The 5,468-nt window shown below is 37.4% G+C and overlaps 1 protein-coding gene across 1 annotated transcript in view; it reads right to left on the bottom strand.

Annotated features, from left to right (window-relative positions):
• Positions 1-5,117, bottom strand: part of Akr1d1 (aldo-keto reductase family 1 member D1) — a 106,740-nt gene extending 101,623 nt beyond the window's left edge. Inside the window, exons 1-2 of the mRNA XM_031381550.1 lie at positions 4,939-5,117; positions 1,995-2,181 (exon numbers count right to left, since the gene is read on the bottom strand). The gene's annotated coding sequence lies outside the window, so the exon portion shown is untranslated. The remainder of the gene's footprint in view (positions 1-1,994; positions 2,182-4,938) is intronic.
• Between the last annotated feature and the right edge of the window lie 351 nt (positions 5,118-5,468).

The following is a 5,468-nucleotide window of genomic DNA, read 5'->3' as shown; positions in this document are numbered from 1 at the left end:
TTCCAATGGGCCTGTCAATTAACCTGGGAGGGAAAAATAATCTCAGAAAAAAGGTATGTCCCAGACTTTCAAAAATGGTCTGATGCCTGCTTAAGTATGTGGACCATCACAATGGTCTCTTTGGATGTGTCCACTCCCATCCCATGAATGTTTCTATCCTAGTAATCTCTCTATCACTTGTCCTGACCCTATATAACCCTCCACAGTAGCTCCTTTGGTCACTATCCATTCAAACTTTGATAGCACCTTGTTTTGTTCTGCCATGACTTTGCCAGCCTTCTTCATCACATCCCTTATCTAAATTCATTCAGTGGAGAATACAAATCTTGGTAGCCCAAGTGAGGCCAGGGAAAGAACTTGTCTACACACATAATCAGACTAAACGCCCAACCTTACTGGAGCTGGAAAGGTGACTCAGCACATGAAGTTCTTGCTCTGCAAGCATGAGAACCTGGTTTTTACCCTAGAACCCATATGAGAAAATCAAGGCACAGATTAGCTACATATGGTTTCAATCTCAGCATTGAGGAGACAGAAACAGAACAGTTCCGCCAGCTCACTGGCCTGCCAGTCTAGCTGAATAAGTGAGCACTAGGATCAAGCAGAGTTTAGCTCAAAAACTAAGGTAGAGAGTGATTGAGGAAGTCTCTTGACGACAACCTATCCCCTCCCTCTAGTGTTCTTTAATAACAGTAACTCTGTTGAAGTATTGGAAGTAGAAAAATAAATCTTCAGATTAAAACAAACTAAAACCCAACCACCTAAGGACTAGTTTGGACACTGATGAGATGGTTCATCAGGTAAAGAAAAGGCATGTGTGCTGCAAAGCATGAGGACTTAAGTTTGATTCTCAGGACCCACATAGTGAAGGAAAAAACTGACTGTCACATGTTATCCTCTGACTTCCACATGTATGTTTTGGTATATATACACATGTTGGTATACAAGTACATATGTATACATACAATAAAAATATAACTAAATATAATAAAGACTGGTTTTGTTAGCTTTAAAGTCTGCATAAAAATAAAAACCAGAACAAACAAATCTTAAAAAACAGAATTACTGACCAATCTGGGAGTTTTCAAAAAAATTGCAAGAGTTGGAAGGAGCCAGTGTGGCCTCGTTAAACATAAACCATGCTTCTCTAAAACTCAAGCAAGTTATTACATACTAGCTCAGAGAAAGTGAAGTGAGTGTGTTTCACTGTAGAGAAGAATTTTAATTCTTTGAGGGAAATGTAAAACATTTCTTTTCCTGGAAAACATAATATACAGCATTTTTTTTACACTCTTCTTGTATGCAGGGATACCATACCATCTGCTGTTTGCTGATTGATTATTATTTGGGGTGATATTTTTTACTACAAAGAAGCAATGTTCTCTGTCACTTATGAACATCTTTATCATCATTATCATTATATCATCATCATCATCATCATCATCATCATCATCATCATCCCCACCACCACCACCATCACCATCATCATTTTGAGATAAGGTCCCTAGTTCCAGGTTAGCCTCAAGCTAAAGATAACCTTGAACTTCTGACCATCCTGATTCTACCTCTAGAATGCTGGGATGACAGATGTGCCCACAATGCCCAGCATAAGCTCTTCCCAGGCTGAAGCCTTCCTTTCTCTAGTGATGCTACATCTCTTCAAAGACAAATCCTAGTAGTTATGAGATGTTCAGAAATGTGCTCTCAATTTCTCACATCAGGCCATGAGTTTACCATGATCTAGTGAAAGAAACCATGTCTTGGGGCTGAGATGTCCTGTGTAAATGGGATACATTAAGAACATTGACAATGATTTGGTAAAGTCCCCAGACTTCCTGACTCTGCATATTTGTCTACTGGTCATTTTGTTGCACATCGAACTTCTTTTACTACAAGCAATGGCTCTATACCAAAGCCTAAAAACAATGCTAAAGAACTGTTTGTCATTGTTACAGTGATTGGTCACATTTATGTTATATAATCGAAATTATTACCTTATTCCACTTGCTTGGGTCTCCTGTTTGCTTGAAGGAATTGTTAGTTCATGTTTTGAAATTTTCTCTTGCACTTATTATAATAACGTGGTAATAATAGAGGCTGCTAGTCATATCATCTTCCCAACTTCTTATGGTATCAGTTGATCCAAAGGATAGGCACATTGTATAGGCTGTCGGAGTCCTCCTGAAAATTACAGAAGCTCAAGTCGATTTGTATACAAGGATCCAAGCATTGCTGTCTAAAGTGGCTCGTGTGAAAAGAAAAAAAAAAAAAAAAAAAAAAGATGATCTGACAGATTGTCAAAGTAAATCAGAGATTGAGAATACTCTGGCTGAATCATCTCAACGTTCTTCCCTCCCTACCATTATATAAACTGCAGGAATATTTTTGAGAGGGTGTATGAGGAAAGGGAAACAAAATACAGAAATGTTGCTGGAAAAACTCTGGCCCGAAGCAAATTAGAATGTGCTTACAGTCTCTTACTACTCCTTTTAATGTACTCCTAGATGCCATTGCTAAAGCAATTAGACAAGAAAAATAAACATTAATCTCTGAATTAGAGAAGAGAAATTAAATTGTTCCTTTGTAGACAAAGTGATCTTATATATAAAAGACTCTAAAGACTAGAGAAAACTAATATTGTAGGGTTCAAAGCAATATGGTAGTTTGTATTTTCTACATACTAACAATAAGCATTTCCCAGTTAAGAAAATGATTAGTTATAATAAAAAAAATCTTAAAATAAATCAAACCAAGAAGGCACACTAAGACTTATGAAATATATATGAAAGAAATTATAAAAACTCAGAAGATGGACATGTATTTTGAATTCATGGATTTGCAGTTACTATTATTTAAAGCCCTTATCACTCACTGTGATATATAGACTTAATGCAAACCTTATTAAAAGTACATTAGCTCTTTTTATAAAAATAAGAAAAAGGAAACTTAAAATTTAAATAGAAACTCAAGAGACTCCAAAGAGCTGAAGAACTCCTAAGTAACAAGTACAAAGATAGAGGAATCATCTTACCTGATTTCAAAATAGACCACAAAGCCACAGAAGCAACTCAACATCGCATTGATATAAAAACAGGCATATAAATCAATGAAGCAGAATACCATGAGCAGAAAGAAATAGATTCATGCATTCATCACTGACCGACTGACCTTCTAGTGCCAAGAATATAAATGGGGAGAGCCTGATCTCTTCAATACCTGATGCTAGAAAAACTGAATGTCAGAAGGAAGGAGAATGAAATTCAACCATTCTACAGTATACAAACATAAGCTCAAAAAGGAAAAAGGACAGAAATAAGACTTGAAGTTGTTACACCACTATAAAATATTAGGATTTTTTTCTCTGTTTTTATTTTTATTTTTGGTATCAATTGTTTTATTAGTAAAATTGCAATATGGTATATAAATGTAGAGTTCGGTGGAGAGAAAATAAACTGTATAAAAAGAGTCTTATATATAAGAAACTCTCCAAATGTAGTTTACATATTACAATTATGATTAGGAACAGTCTTCTGAACCGTGAACCTGTCAAAGGAATCAGAAGAAAGGAAGTGATGTAGGGAAGGATCCACACATAGGCCTCTGGGAAATGGAAATGGATTTCCCCTTGGGCTTTCCAGAACCATACCAAATGAACTGACCTCACACTTTCTAACATCAGGAACTACAAAATTGAAAATTCATTTATGTTCTTTTCAGCCACTGAGTTTGTGACAATTTGTTACAACCCTCATAGAAATATAGTGATATTTGTCTGGACAATGATTTTTTTTATATTGTCTCTAAAATAGGAAATAACGATAATAGTAGACAAAGGAAATTGCATTAGGTTATAAAACTTCTGAACAACAAGGGAAATAAGTAATCGAATGAACAGACAACCCTTAATGTGAGTGAGATGCATGTAAACAGCATCCCTCCTAAGATAGTGGTTCTCACCTGTCCTAATTGTTATGAGGTATTTATTTACCAGAAAAGACTCCATGCACATGGGTTTAAACCAATAGGAAGTCTTTATTAGTTAGCAAGTGACTACACTGGGTGCTCAGGATACCAATGTAGCACTAGGCCTTTCTCGGGATGATATTTCAAGTACAAAAACCATGTTCTGGGTTGACATACTTCAGCTAGGAAGAACTGTTAACCAGAAAAAGAATTACAGAGGCTGAAAAAAAAAGATTAGTACATTTTGAGACTGTCCCAGAATTATATGGACTTTGATAGATTAGGCCTTTGCTTTAGTTTTGGCAAGGGGTGCTATCTATGTGCTGAGTTTTATAGCCTGAATGGTACTTCCATCATGGAGTCAGTTGTGCTAAGGTGTGTGTGCCTACTGAGATCTGGGTCCCTTGAACACTACTACAGTGACACTTTAATACAGTTCCTCATGTTGTGGTGACCCCACAACCACTGAGAACCACTGTCATAAGAACTTAATATTAAATATATGGAAGATATACCTCAACAATAAGAAAATAAGCCGGGCGGTGGTGGCGCACGCCTTTAATCCCAGCACTTGGGAGGCAGAGGCAGGCGGATTTCTGAGTTCGAGGCCAGCCTGGTCTCCAGAGTGAGTTCCAGGACAGCCAGGGCTATACAGAGAAACCCTGTCTCGAAACCCCCCCCCCCAAAAAAAAAAAAAAAAAGAAAATAAATAATCTATATTTATATGTGTGTGTAAATGATGCTTTTATTTCCTCGGATGAAGTAATGAGATGCGACCCTTACCTAAGCTGTGCGAATGCATGGCTTGGGCTGAGCCCAGAACAGTTCTATCTCTGTTATAACTACCCCAGGCTTAGGCCTGGAAGCTCCTAGCCTCCAGATAATCCAATCCTCTGCAAGTCCAGACTCTGAAGGCTTTAGCTTTCAGCCTCCATCTGCTAGCCTAGGCCTAGAACGTTTCAGCCTGAGACTTACTGCTGAATGAACTCATCGCCTTTGCTTGCTCTTTCTGAGCTCTGGTTGGCTGGTTTAACTCAGCTGTTCTGGTTCAGACTCCTTTCAAAGATGACTGATTCAGTTTCTATCAGTTTCTAACTGAATTGCTCTGTTTGGAAAAACTGCCTCTGAACTTCACAAAACTGAACTGAACTGATTGCAATGACTGAGTGAACTGAATGGAACTGAACAGAACTGCATACACTCAACTCCATTTACCGGAACTTCACTGAACCCAACTGAACTCCACTTCCTGAACTGCTCTTAAGTAGCCTCTATTTCATTCCTGTTCTTGTAAAAGTTGGGCATATCTTATTGCTGACTCATTTTGTTAAATCTCCTCTGATTCTTCACTTTGTTTGTCCCACAATTAAATTTCATTGTTTGGGATTAATTAATTGTATATATTAAATTTTTGTCTGTATTCCAGCCAGAGGGATTAAAGACCTCTATTGCAGATAGATATCCCAGGAGGGATTAAAGGTGTATCATTCCATCTAGATCACACA

The sequence above is a fragment of the Mastomys coucha genome, unplaced genomic scaffold (genome assembly GCF_008632895.1).
Source record: "Mastomys coucha isolate ucsf_1 unplaced genomic scaffold, UCSF_Mcou_1 pScaffold20, whole genome shotgun sequence".
Classification (NCBI taxonomy): domain Eukaryota; kingdom Metazoa; phylum Chordata; class Mammalia; order Rodentia; family Muridae; genus Mastomys; species Mastomys coucha.
The sequence above is the reverse complement of the archived record's forward strand: the minus strand, read 5'-3'. Positions and strand labels throughout refer to the sequence as shown.